Raw genomic sequence first — 15922 nt, forward strand, 5'->3', positions numbered from 1 at the left:
GTTGGTCCTTCATTGTATCTAGTCAATTTAGGTCAAAAGGAACTGTTTATAATAGTTATAAAAGAATGTATCTTACCGCATGGTAGATTAGAACCAACATTTTTCTAAATCTTATATTTATCTAGTGTTCAGTGGGATAAAATCCTAATCAAATTCAAATGCACTCCACATACGGACTAACATGATACATACCTAACCTGCATGGGCCCAGTAGTTGGTCAGTTTTAATCATCGTGCTGAAATATTACTATTATAAATATCGTTTTCCTTTCCCCGGAGAGGGGGACGTCCTCGAAGGGTCCGATTCAGTATGTGTGTACACTAAAACACATGTTAAACAAACTCGTGCAAGTATATATTATAGATATATGTGTATACATTATATTGCATGACAATGCGGTGTGTATTGGAGTGTATTACAACGAATTGTGCGGTTATTCTTTTTCTTCCGTTGTAGATGCCCCGTAAACGTGCGCGTGTAAAATCACAACAATAAACGTTCATGTGCGTTTTGGAAATAAATGAGTTTTTGTTTTAGTCTTTTTTTTTACGTTTTCGTGTTCACATATAATCGCGCATTACATAGATTTCAAATTGTTCAATTCACGCGATTCTCGCCATTATCTACGTGTGCGCAATACTAATTGACTCGCAAGACACCTACGAAACAAAATATTATTCTAATATACTTACCGTGGCCGAATTTTTTCTAAGGCCGTCTCTAATTTCGTTATGTTTACAGTATTTGTTCACTAAATTTTATTTTTGTCACCCAGTTATATTTACGACAACAATAATCAATACGTATTATACTTATTTTTTCGACGATCTCGAAAAAAGTTCTATAATATGTGACTGTGATGTTTATTAGCTTTGCTTATCATCAGCAAACTGATATCGCACCACTATACTTTGATATAATTGTATGCTAAGTTTATAAAAATAAATTGATCTGTTGTTTTATTAAACATGAAACTGAAACTCTTATATACGCTCTTTCTCCTCCCTCAATAACTATAAAACTGTTTTAACACTTAAAATGTATATCCATAATACACGTTATGATATATATAAATATATTTATACTGAGGTACTAATTATCTCACTTAAATTTGATACTTATGAGTTATATTTATTGGTAATCGTTTATCGATAAACGTGTATATCGTTTAGGATTCTTGAAATTATCGATTGTATGCACTTTAAAACATTGTGACATTTTGTTTCAACTTTGCATTATTAGGTATATCGTATTAAAATAAAATATCAACCACTTTGCTTGTTAATATTATGTACCACTATTGTTAATATGCTTCAAACTGGATAAGTAAATAAAATAAAAAGTTAAGTATTAAAATAAATCTAAGTATGGTGTATTATTTTTAGTTTATATCTATTAAAAAAAAAAAAAAACAAAATAACTTTCACCACCAGAAGTAAAAATATATCGGTTAAAATTCAAAACGCAACAAAAATATTATTTACATGAAACGCAATCTAATATGTGGAAGTAGAACTTTTGTCACAGTGTGAACTTCAAAAATACGATCCCGATTTAAATATATATGTAACTTAGTTTATAATTATACTATCAAACGACTTCGTCTTGTGATGAAAGTTTATTATTTTACAGAAAATAAATTGGTTGAAAATATTCTATTTTACGGATAGCTGTTGTATAATGATATAAAATTGGTGAATTGTTTAAGTTGCGGTGGTTTTTTCTGTGTCATGATATCTATAACCAGGTTTCTTTAATCTTGCGCTTGTTTACATAAAACGAAATTCGTGACTGTGATCGATTTATACTACTACATCTAACCAGCTGAAACGATTCGTTTACTATCGAATATTGTTGTTGATTTTCGTTGGTTTTCGAAAAGAAAACAAAAACGTAATATACAAACATAATTTTCCGAACCCGTACCAAGCCTTCACCGTTACAAATATAGAAAAGTATAATGTCACTAAAGGTTTATGTGTTTTCGAACCAAGGTGAGTTGGATGATGTATATGTACTAGCTGTTAAAGAAAATGATAATTGATCGATGCACCAGAATTATCCTCGCGTAAACCTGCAGTAATTCCTATTGTGGATTTGAAACCATATCTCTGCCGAAACAGACGGAACAAAGGACAGGGTCCTGGTGCTGAATCGATGTTCTTATATATATTTGATCATTCTATCATCGTTCAATAAACGAGAATTACGATTTGCGGCGGCAAAATTAAACCAACTATAAGAGTGCATATAATATATTGTACGTATGGAGTGTTAGATTCACCGGTCTTTATTATTATCAGACCTAGTGAAATATCTGTTCGTTTTTATATTTTTCGCTGTTCCGTATCAAAACAATTGATTCGCAGGATATTAATACACCTAGAGCGGACGCTCATAATAAGACGTAATTAAATCGAAACGTTTTGGAATTCCACTTAATCACTGTGGTACTTGTCCAGTGGTAATTAAAAATATTGTTAAACGAAACCATCGATTGTTAACTGTGAGCAAATCGAAACACGTATCATTTACGTAAGAACAGCCTTGACGACATGATATCATCGCATCGAATTCGAGCGTTTGCACATTTACGTTTATTTATTTGTATTCTTTATAAATACTATTGCTAGTAACCCCATCATATATATATATCTTACAATCATAATACATAAATAGTCAATACATTTATTTTCTATTTTTAACGGCTAATGATCAATAGACATGATACCAGAAAATACTTGGGAGTGGCCTGTGGAAACCGTATTATTTAAGTCGTGGCCGACGAATTTCGGACGAATGTGTAGCAACTTCGAATTCGAATAAAAGAAACATAAAAATACGCCAGCATTGCCATTAAGATGTAATCTGAAAAATTAAGTTCTTAAATTTAGACAATATCAGCCATATTTGTGCCCAAAGGCCAAAACAAACTCTAATTGTATGCAATCCCTCGTAATTTACTATAGCCTTATGTAGCGCCCTCGATACTTGAACGCCCTAAGCAGTACTTCCTCTATCGGAACGACTATTGTTTAAACTTCGAAAAAATAATAGTATGATTATTTTACATTTTATGAAATCGTACTTAAAAAAAGTTATGATTATTTTATGACTCGTGCACTACCTACACACAAAATAAGTAAATAAGTAATAAAATAATACTTCTTAAGTTGCGGATTCATATCACAATTTATGAAATAATACTCAGAATACATTAAAAAAAGTGTATCAGTAGTAGTTGGCATACCGACATGTTTTCACAACTCAAACGAATACGTACTACGTACTTTGTAACCATAGTCGGGTAACTGAGATCTATAGTCATTTTATGAATAACTACGATTTATATGTTATTATAATAATGCGAACCAAATAGTCTGAATTTTTTTTTTTTTAATTATTGTTTAGATACAAAAATCGCATTTCTATCTTAAATGAGAACAATTATTTTTCCAAGTGACTGATTTCACGTCCGATCAATAGCCGAAACATAAGAAGTTTCATCTAAACGTCTTTGTGCATTTATCAATTATTTATTCACGTGCATATATCATGCACTGCACTTGAGACGGTCAAGATTTTAGAAACCATCGGTACAACGTTTTTAGACAACTATTAGAAAGATGTACCAAATGTAATGAGCGCCCATAGCAATGGCGATAGAAAAAACGACATGTAAAATTGTCGGCAACGATTCGGACTCGGAAAGCATTGTCTGAGGATCACTCGGGGTGAAAATTAATGAGAAAAATATGGATTTTGTGGGTGAAATCCTACAGACATCCGCAGCAGTTAGTCGCGCGAAACGCGATCGCTGATCAACGAAGGATTGTCGCGCGGTAAACGCGGACGAATACGGCGACGACGTGCGTACCTACATATGAAGAAGAAGAAGGTGAACCGGGTGACAGCTGACCGAGGCCCCGGTTCGGCCCCGGCCTCGGTCCGATAAGGACGTGAACCACCGCGAAGGCGCTCAACTCGTCCGGACACTGCCGCGGCACAATACATTACGTTCGTCACGGTTTAACGTGCGTCGTCCACGTCGTCGTTTCGTTATTATGTCAAATGTACGCGCGTTTAGCTGTTTAGCTTATTGCCGTTCAACTCGATGCGTAATAAGTCTTTGCGTGTGACCTAAAACACCAAGTGTCCGACGACGACCTCATGTGCTTCTACACTCGAAAAAGCGCGCCTGTAATATTCATTTACTGTTACCCGTGTGTACACGGATACGCGTTTGCCGTCACCGTCTGCGCAGCATCTGTGTTCGCGATCGCTAGTAGTGGGATCCCCTAGTGGCGGCATCAGTTATATATTGGAGTCGGTTTTCTATTTATTTTTATTCGTTTTTTTCTTCCCGAACACTGTCGCCGACGGTTCACACGTTATATGCGTGCGTGTACGCATGTATAACAGGAAAAAAAAATAATTTAACCGATTATCGTACACATTAATATTATATACATTATGTATGTGCGATGCTGTATGCGACGCGTATACAATCGTTTCGTTAATCGGAGAAAAAAATAGATTAATAAAAAAAATCCTCAAAACCGTATACACGCGTGCAAGATCAAACGCGCGCGTGGGTACACCGGAAGGATAATATCTTGGCTGGCTTGCATACGCGTAATACACGTACGAGATAGGAAAAACGTTTTTTGTAACGCTACGGTGTTTCAAAACGATATTATTTAGTGGTGCATTGGTATTGATACGGTTTCCGTTAAAACCTCTACGTCGAATTTTACTGCTGAACCTGGAATTCGATGAAAAAAAGCGTTTCGGAACTTGCAAAAAAGTATGACAAAAAAAGTTTCGGATAGTTTTTCAGAAAAAAGAATATTCACGAAATATCGGTACACGTATAATAAAAAAATATACGCGTCGTATAATAAGTATCTAACAACATATTATTATAACTATTACGGCTTCACAGATATTATTATTATTATTATTATTTGCATGCATTTTGTATGGTAAAAACGATTTTATCAAGTGAAAAATATTATTCTTTTTTGACGAACAACAATTTTTTTTCCAAAAAACCGCCGAGTTCGTTAAACATTGAGGTCTGACTGTACACGGTAAACGGTTATATGTCAACCGTCCGTGTTACACGTAAACGATGCGACACAATGCAGTGGTCAATATTTGCCACCGGTGTATTACAATGTTATTATACTCGCGGACGTTTGCCGTTACCGTGTGAAATCATTACGTTACGTCGGTAAGCCAGTGCCCATGGGATTATGATGTTGTCATCAACGTTTGTACTACCATCGCGGTGACCTGCGTATTATGACCGTACTGAAGACGAAGTGCCGCAACATATGTACACCAAATTATTATGTCGAGTGTAAGGAATAACATTGACAATTTCAAGTTCTCTTTGTATTTATTTATCAGTTATAAATTATTTCTGGAAAACGTGTCACGTCTGTTACTCGTACGTAATGTATATACTGTGCAGTCGATTGTTTTATCGAGATGATGCCAATTGAAAATTGTAGTACACTATTTATTGATAAGACACTTACATTTTGAACATATTCATAGGTAAGTAACAATTAACAATCAGTTGGGCGATAATAAAGTTTAAATATTGAAAACAAATGTCGAGGATAATTAACAGTTAATCACGGTTATTCGATATCGCGACAAAGATAAGTATTTCGACACTATAATCTCATTATTATTGATATCGTATTTTATGGCCAACGTATAATGTTTAACTCCAACTTGTGCTATACGAACGTATTGATCGAAAAGTTTAGATTCTTTCTTTGACAAATCACCTAAACCCGTTTTGAAGAGAGATGAAAAAACATTACATTTTATTGATATGGTGCATTTGACGAACCACGTCGATCCCATTCAACACTCACGCGTCGTATTTTTATTGACATCGAAAAATATACTTTCTACGCATTGAACACTGTCGATTTCTACGTCGAATAACAAAAGTTTTATACCTACTATTAATTTGGATTAAAAATTTCAAAACGCTTATCGTTGTTCGCGTTCATCATGTACACCGATACGTGTGTCCATAGGTGCACGTTATTGAGTCGATACAGTATATACGTTCGCGTACATTTTCGTATTATTTTGTACCATCAAATGGAATAATATACCTATAGCACAAATCGCTGTTGAACATATTTGTCGTCGAACCGAACAGCTACGGAACGCAACGTATACAAAAGTAAAAACATTAGAGACGTTGCTGGGTGTACACTTTTTTTATACACGAAACGTGCTTAGCGTTTTACGTCTCCGCGTATAACGCGTAATAATAATAATACTGCACTACGTATTCGCGCAGACGGGATTGATCTGTACGCGCGATCGAATGCGAATGAAAAAAATGTGAAACGGACCGATTGGATTTCAAGACAACAAAAAAAAAAATAATAATAATAATAATTCATATAAAAACGCAAACTATTGCGACCGACGACGGTGAATTATATGTTGTCGTTACGACGTGTGTGTATGTGTGTGTTTATACTCAAACCAGTAATATGTTTCGAATGCGCGGGAGAAGAACGCGGTGCCAAAGTTGCAGTAACGACGGTTACTGCAACTGCATCTACTATTCCGATCGGTCTGTCATACTCTGTATTTCTCATATATTCCGTCTTTGTCTTCTCTCCCATCCACTCGTATTTTTTTCGTCACGCAGAAGTCAAGACTGAAGCACGTCCGTCACTCGTCATCGCCGCCGCCGCCACTGCTGTCGCCCCTGGGTGGTTGGTGCTCTCGAACGCGCGCGGTGTCCTTGTTTGTAAATGGGCTCGAAAACTGGTTTCACGTGCGTACACACATAATTTTATTTACCGCCCGGGGCCGACTATTATTTTTATATGCTTTAACACACACACACACACTTACGTAGGAGGGGAAGAAAAGACCCGTCGACACGATCGCTGTTGCAGTGACATATTGTCGGACTCGATGCGATCACGTTCTAGATCCCCCTTTCCTCCGCCCCCGTTCCCCTGAAAGTCGAGCGATTCACACGAATTTTGTTTTTTTTTTTATGTCCTGTTGCCGACGTGCATATAACGTGCGTATAATGTTTTATGATGATACGCTATCGAGGACACGCGATGAGAGACGACTCCGCTGCGTACCCGACGAGATGCGTACAAGAGATCGTCTTTGTGCTGTGCACACCGTTACTACGTTAGAGAGAAGAGTAAATTTATAGGGGAAAAGCCAGCACCCGATAACGACACCGCCACCCTTTGAAAACGTTTTTTAGAAATACAGCTACACGCGGTGAATATATGTATGTACAAAACGCGATAATATTATCATGTCCGATGGACACAAGAACATTGCTCAGAAATGATATTCATGTGATCAAAGTTTTCATTTAAAAAATATTTATCGTGCGCCTCTATGACTTCGGGAAAACGGCGTTTGGACGTCTCACCGACGTACACGTGCTTGTTACGATACATGCATGTGTGCAACGTACCCCTTCTTCATACGGACTGTAAACATATAATATATATTTGTACACGTGTAAACGTTCTACGCCCGCCCCGACCGAACGTTGCGATACGTATGTAAGTACGTGTAGTTATCTTCGATCGTGCCGTTTTTGTTATCTACATGACATGTCATACGCAGTCGTTATTCGCACGGGATACCACGGTACTTTTTCAGGGCCCGTAAAATCGACCCGAAATTAAATGTCACATGTGCATTAACTATTGTTCAATGTAATAGGTGTGTTTGTGGCTCGTTAAAAAAGTCGATTTTGATGATCTCGGACACGTTGACGATAATAAAAATCAATGTACGTCACGACGCCGTTAACGTTACGTTTAATTTCAAACATCGTTTCCAAAACGTACAAGATCAGCACAAAAATATTGCCTTGAAAACATAATATTTAAGAATCAACAGTGCATAAAGGATGTCTTCGAGTAGCTACTACTCAGGAGAAGATTTTTTGTTCAAATGCGGGCAGCAGACGACATATACTTGTGCTCTGTTCTCTGATTTACAACCGGGTTCATTGACTATATTAATCGCAGGGAAATTGTATGTGCGTTGTATCAGTCTCTCCGAGTTACCCGTCTGAAAACTAAACCTTACGCTGCATTGTTCACCACGGACGCCTAGAACTCGTATGGAATAATAGAATTTCCGCGGAGGCATTGATAATTTATCAGTTCAGTTATGTATGATATAGGTCAGGGGTGGCTAACCGGTCGATCGTGACACCTTTTCGTATTTTCTTGAATTTTTTAATTTTTTTTTTTTTTTTGTAAATTTGTGTAAATTATCAAATCGAATGCAAGCACAAACATCTCCTTAAATAATTAAATTAACATAATAATAATAGTGATAATAAAAGTATTTGTATAGTTACAGTAATAAATAGTAATAAGTTAGAAGTATTAATTTGTAATCAATTATATTAAAATACGTGTAATGTGAAACTGTGAATTTATACTGTAAATAAAAAATAATAAAATAAGTAGAACACGCATGTACATAATATGTTTCATATTATAAAATATTTTTTTTTATTGACAACAATTTTTTTTTTTTTGGTCGATCGCGACAACCTAGAAAAACTTGGAGGTCGATCGTAAGTCTCTTAAAGTTGGCCACCCCTGATATAGGTCATAATAGCAGCTGCCGCGTTTATGTGTTTTGTATTGTAACGACAAACGCCACGCAGAAGATGTCACCAATGTTCACGCTCCGATTGCATTTAGTTGATGTATAGAAAGCGTGCCGACCGAATGCGCCGAGAAAACCCAACGTCATCGCTGCGAAGTGCAGTCGGGCCTCCTCGATCGATTTTCCGTCAACTCCTCACTAACCGACATCTGGAAAAGCCGTAGCGGGGGCGAAATGTACAACATAATAACTTATAGCACGTGCATAACTTCGCGCTAGTGAGAGTTTTTGCCCTCCAAAATCGTAAATATATATCTGTAGGTTCACCGCGGTACACTGTTCAAAACGAAGTAGGTACGTTTAAAAGTACAACTTTAACGGTAAAGTGGAGGTGACTTTAAGTGTTCCAGACTTGGTAACGGATTCGACTCCTGAAGATAGTTCGAGAAAAAATTCGCACACTATAGTTCAACAGTGATGCGGGGGGCGGGGGACAAAAAAAAATTGAAAAACCCGTTAAACTTTGACGCGTATGACCGGCTCGTTAACGGTGTAACGTACTCGCTGATCATATAATCCTTGATGTGCGCACGTATACAGTACAAATTTATACATATAAAGTCATCGCTGTTTTCGGATTTTTTAATCGCACGCGCATCTCGCCGTGTAGCTCAACCGTTTTACGCGAGCGACGCGGTGCACGTGCAGTTCTTTGAATATTATCACGTTTTATTTGGTAAACATCACGACAGCCGAGAGAAAGAGAGGAAAACGAAATTCAAAGACTTTTGCCGCCGCCAGTCATCATTTCGTACGATAATAATATTATCTCCGCGCACACGAAATCTACGAAATTCGCGATCCGCAGCGTTTTGTCGCGGACTTTATACGCGCGCGTCTTACGTAAAATATGATATCAAGAAACGGCTTCGAATACGTAAATGCGTACGGCGGCGAACCCCGCGCTGACCGTCGGCTCCCGTGAGCCGTCACGTTTTTTATTTTCTTATTCTTCCGGTCGTACGATGCACACGGATTATATGTATACGTGTATCACACGTACAAGAATCGCGGTGGGATCACGGTGTTTTATTATACACCGACCGGAGATCAAAAAAAAAAAAAAAAATCACGTATGTACCATATGTACCGTAAACGCGACACTAAAGTCGTAATATCAGTGGACACACAGGTACTCGCATCACGATAATGTATACCATACGTCACATAAATGTAAAACCGCGTCGGTCACACGGTCGAAAAACGACCGTGCGAGACTCGAGGAACCGGCGCGCGCGAACGTTCGCCTTACCGTCCGGGTAGTATAACATCGACGAACCGTATACGCGACGAGTCGAAAAGAAACAAGTCTCCCGCCGCCGCCACTGCAGTCAAAGACACCTTCGGCTCTAATTGTAGATAACCATCTGCCGACAGGTGGGACACGCTGTGCACGTACACGTACATTATGTAAATACGTCGTAAACATCGCGGTCAGTGTTGACACGTCGCGTTCAACGCGTGTACGATCGTTTACAATGTGTACCATATGTTATTATGTCATATTGTTCGCAGTCGGTGCCGAGCTTAGCGGCGGTGCAGGGGGTGCGATGCACTGGAACCTCGTAGTCATTATTTGGACCATGGCTGGTACATCTAAAATATCTGAGAAGCTCGGAATTCAGATTTTTTTTTTGAGAGAGAGAGAAAGAGAGATAACGATTGAGATAGCGTGAGTCCCCCGAGAGAAACGGTATCGACCAGAACGGGATGTAATCATTAGAATTAGATTCAGGCATGAGCTATTACTCCGGATAAAACATTTTTATTTAAAACATCCGTGCACCACCGCATGCTCCTGTGACGATTGTGCGGTTCACCGTTGGGGGTTATCATTCGATGTCAGTTGAGGATAGTGCATCATCTACCGGGAGTCCTTTGACCCGGAAACGACTGTGGCGTGAGTGCGCGCGTTTTCGTGTTGCAACAAGGCTCACCCTGAATGATTTTCAGCTTCGCCTACATCCGATGAGGAAATTTCGTTTTGCGTGTATTTTGATGCCACGAACACTTTCATTGCACCCAAACGTATAGTATAGGTCACCGATTAATATTTTCCAATGACCTCGTTAGGAACTCGAAAAATTCTTACGGGCCATCAAAATTCAAAAAAACCATAATATTGAATGTAGAACAGTATTATTTTAAACTTTCGGTCAAAAGTTTATTATATTATTATCTTTTATTAGAAAAAAAAAAATAATAATAATAAAATTAAAACAAATTAAATAATACTCATATAACTATAGATATCGATGTAAGTTAGTAAAGAAAAATGTTTAATGAGAATAATTACCGATTTTTATCTTCTTTCGTATCTGCGATCCAGTTAAAAAAAATTCATTCGCGGGCCATAATTTGGGGTGATCCCTCGGTATGTGGTAACAATCCGCTAGGGACCGCGGTTTTATTTTTCAGTTACGACCTCATATCGTATTTCGTCGTGACCGCAACGTCGAAACTTTCTTCCGGGGAATTTATACTGAACGGAAACTAATAATTAACTGTCACGAACGATATTCCACCACGATCGATTTCGTCAAAAGTGACATAAGCTGTACATTATATATTATAAATAAATATAACTGAACTATACGAAGTGTACGTTATATATTTTGTTATAAGAAAATCATATACTCGTATTATATCGCAGACATGTAGTCAAATCATTTTGCAATAAATGTAGAGGCGAAAATTCAAGGAATTTATTTTTTACCGTCTACCTCAGCTTATTTTAGTTTAATTTTCAGTCATTTAACTAAATGTGAGATTTGTAAATCATTATATAAATAAAAAAAAAAATAGAACACTATAATATTTTAAACTATTTTTTACTTTTGCCAAATTTCAAAACTTTATTATTTTTTGCAAGCTAACACCAATTTTACACCCTCACTGACTAAACACTATATATATAATATTAGATTTTCTTATGATCGGCGTTTTATAAAAATAATGGTTTCGTACAACAAAACGTGTATCTTTTTAAAGATTAACACCCCTATAGACGTATAATTCTTACGGTGTTAGACTATGATTATTTTATATTATTTTATACGTGAATTCATATTGAAATCAGACCAACAACGTTCGGATACGTGCGGTGATAATAAGGAAATATAATAATAGTTTCTGATTGTAACATGTATTCGGTTCGTAAGGTTAACCGAATGGTGAACATGTGGTATTGGAATTAAATCTTCTCATTAACCTAGGCTAACCTATTGGTATTAAGTAAAATTCCCGATTCGTACAATACACACGTCGTATACGAATACCGACAGTACGTCTGCTGTGAGAACACGACGTGTTACGCGTATCCATATTCGTCGCCGAGAAGTTCGAGTCGTTTTCCCCCTCGCCTGGATACGGTTCGTCGGGTAGACGCGTGCCCAGAATCCGCAGCGGTGGCGGTCATCGATGTGGACCGAAAAAAATGGGAAAAAAGAAAGAAATAAAATAAATTTAAAGAAACACGACGTCGCGGACCGTGTCGCACCTGCTGCTGAGACGACGACAGGTGCTCCTCGCGCGCGCGCATTTTCTCCTCGCTAATCAAATCCGTTGAACAACAATAATAATAATATTGAAATAAAAACAACAGTGCTATACAATTTAAACAACATAGATGTGTATTCAATCGTGAATATTAAAAATAAAACTCCAAAAACATTTATACTATAACAATATATCATTTATTTTATGATTATCGTTACTTCGGACGGGTGAAATAAACTGCTTACTTTTATTTAATTTCAATCCGTATTACACACACACACACATACACATAAAGGTAACTGTAATAACATGTAGTGGTGTATAAGCACATTCGACGAAATTACGTGGAGTATTATTTAACCGATTTATTTGAAAAATAATAATTATAATTATTTTCTTTCGATACCTACTTGAGTAATAATTATTACTCTTTTGTAATTTGTTAATTTCGACCAAAAATTTTAGACTGACGTCTCATGTTGTCGTACGTAGATAATAATATTGTATAACGTTTGTAATTCATAGCAAAAAGTTAAATAAACCACAAAAAAAAAACGTACAGCAACTATATACGAGTAAGATGCGACAATTGAATTACGCGGCTTTGTTCTGAGAACATTTTACTATTTAACATTTATTTTTATTTATTTATACTATAGTATTTTTCATTTACCCCAATCGGTAATTATTAAAATCAATATATTAAGCAGAGTAAATATTTCTTTAGTAACCAATGAAAATACTTATATATCCAACCCAAAACTTTTTGGATCCTTGTAAATGCGATTTTCGCAAGTTCTAGTCTTATTTTTTTATTGGTGGCAATCGATGAACGAATGATATTTGAATTGTATGTACATAGATGTATTATAATAATGCAGTATTTACTAGTTCTATTACGATTGTTAAGTTATCATTGTGGGCGTCGTATATCCGTAGACACACTTACGGTCGAAAAAAACAATACATTCTCATTGCTCGTGTATGACTATATAGGATATATAGTCTATATATATAGACTAAATAGGACGATTTTTTTGTCTACGTAAAACCCTTGATTTCTCGATTAATTTTATAAATTTCACCATTTTATATGGTGATTTATTACAGTTTTTTTTTTCTTGAACAACATACATTTTGCTTACTATTCTGAGTGGAAATAACATCATAAGAATGTGGACGTGAAACTTCAAATGGTTATTTTATATTTAATTAAACGGAGTAGAGCACGTCAAGTGCAATGCCGGTAAAGAGCATAGTAAAATATTGTTCACAATTACAATTTTAAGCATTCGAATGTCACATAGAAGACGTGTGATAAATTAACCGATCGATAAAAAAAAAGCCCCAAAAAATTAGCTTGTAAATCGCGTTATAAAATTTAGATTTGAAGAAAAAAAAACACTAATGTTTACACGAATCGTCTTTTATGAACTTTGCACAAACACTCCGTGATCGCACCCCACAATACGATTTATCTGGATTACGTGTATTTCCTAGAAACCAAAGAAAAAAAGAAAAACGCAGTAGGTTCCAAAGGGACCGAAAAGGTCAAACTGGACAATCTATTGGATCCGGCATGTAATAACATTATAACGACGCGTCGAGTGCAATTTTTTAACAAACGGTTTCGGAAGGTCTTTTATTCTTTATTTATTTTTTTTCACGGGTGTCCATTCAATCGGGTTGATTTTCGCGCGTTTCCAGGCGATTGGAAACGATGACAAATTCTGCACGTTGGAACTATATCAGGACTATTAAAATATATATATATATGTCATCGTTCACTGGATGAAATTGTTCATTTCATGAATAGTTATGCATTTCATAAAATAGAAACCATTTTTTTTCCACTTCGTGAAATACAATAAAATTTCATTAATTGCATAACTTTTCACGAAATGGATTCTACAATTTCACATCGCGTAATATTTTTCATCTATCAGCTAACTAACTACGTCGTGAATCAAAAACAATAAAATGTTAATTTTTTTTCGGAAAATCACTTGAAACGACCTATATTTTTAATTTTAATCAAATTATTGGCAAAAACTAAATAGAATGTTTACAAATTAATATTTTTAAAAAAATATTTATTTGAACATTGAATTAAACTATAACAACGGTTTATCACATTTTAACCCGATTTACAACCTGCACAACGGTTAGTAATACATTTTATTATACATGCATGACTAAAGTATCCTTGACACCCCGATATAGCAGCAACCGTTTCATGAAATTATTTCCTTATTTTGTTTTACTTGATCAACAGTTATAAGATTTGATGTAACCATCTGCAAATTACTAGATCCAAACTATCCTTTTTATAATTCATGTTCAGTTTCAATCTTGTTCATTTAATTTTTTTGGTTCAAAATAACAGTGATTTTATTTACAGGATTTGAAGATCCTTTATCAATTTTTGGTACTGGAATTATCACAGTATCGTTTATCTCAGTCTTATTAACTCATTTTTTATGACATCAATTTCGGTTAAACCAGTCGTTTTTTTCAGAGCTCTCTACAAGCCGACGCACATCGACTTATACCTCCCTTCGAATGGGTTTTTACTTTATTAGATCTCGTTTTTGTTTTAAGGCCAAGTGATAAACCGTCGAAGAATGATCACTAGTCCATTTCTGGATGGCTGTATTAGCATAACTGTGGCGTATTTATTATGTAAATACGGGTATAATATAACCCGTTCCGGTTGCAATTATACTAGAGCCGGAAGATGAAATTTTCAAATTCTAACCCCTTAACATTATGTATACAATAGTACAGTAATTTTAAATTATATTAATAAACAAAAATAAAATTAATAAATAAATTTGAAAAAATCCTGAAATTGTCGCAAGAATAAGATCGAACTCGTATCAAAAGTTATTTACATACTGATGCACTCAAAGTTGTATCTAGGCCCAAATTTCAAATCAAGGTGCATACTTCTCAGCTGATCTTAAATAATGTGTTGTATACATAGTATAAGTACGCAGTATGATTAAATAGTTCCCGGAATTGTATTTTATTATATTTATACAATTTAAACTTAAATTAACTTAATCTCTTTCAAAATATTGTCCTTAAGAACTGATGCATTTACTCTAACGAATTTGTAACTGCTCGAAACATCCCTCTATTGGTATTACCTTAAGATCAGTCGTCACATTAGCTTTGAGAACTCTAGTCGTCACATAATGTCACCTTTGAGTTCAAGTTTAAGCTTAGGAAATAACCAGAAGTCACATGGTGCAATACTTGGTTAATTGTAAGAATTTTTTTATAAGCCAAAAATTGATGAACTATAAAAGATGTGTGACAGGGTGCATTTTCGTGATGCGAAAACCATTAATTTCTCCTTTAATTGCCTCTTTCGACGGATCGATCTTTTTATACGTTTTAAAAGTTCAATATAAAAACTTTTATGTTTTTGTCCATTTGGAATAAATTCTCAGTGAATTATCTTATCTGCTGCAGTTTTTCCGAGTTTAAAACAAAATTCAACGTTTAAATACCTAATGAAACAATGCGTTAAAGAAAAGTTTTGTTGGGCATTTTTTTAAAGGCATTTTTCTATATTTTCTAGACATTTTTTCGGCGGTTCTTAGGGCGCTAATTACTGAGCCCTAATAATTACTGCATACGTATTACGAACAATAATAAACTATCACCCGGTACTAGTACTGGTACGGCGTTTTTATTTCT

General features: G+C 35.7%; 1 protein-coding gene across 3 annotated transcripts in view; it reads left to right on the plus strand.

The window, feature by feature from the left end:
- LOC112694248 (zinc finger protein 423) overlaps nucleotides 1–15922 on the plus strand; it is a 165529-nt gene that overhangs the window by 137295 nt on the left and 12312 nt on the right. The window lies entirely within an intron of this gene.

This window comes from Sipha flava, unplaced genomic scaffold (genome assembly GCF_003268045.1).
Source record: "Sipha flava isolate LNK unplaced genomic scaffold, YSA_version1 126_pilon_pilon, whole genome shotgun sequence".
NCBI lineage: Eukaryota > Metazoa > Arthropoda > Insecta > Hemiptera > Aphididae > Sipha > Sipha flava.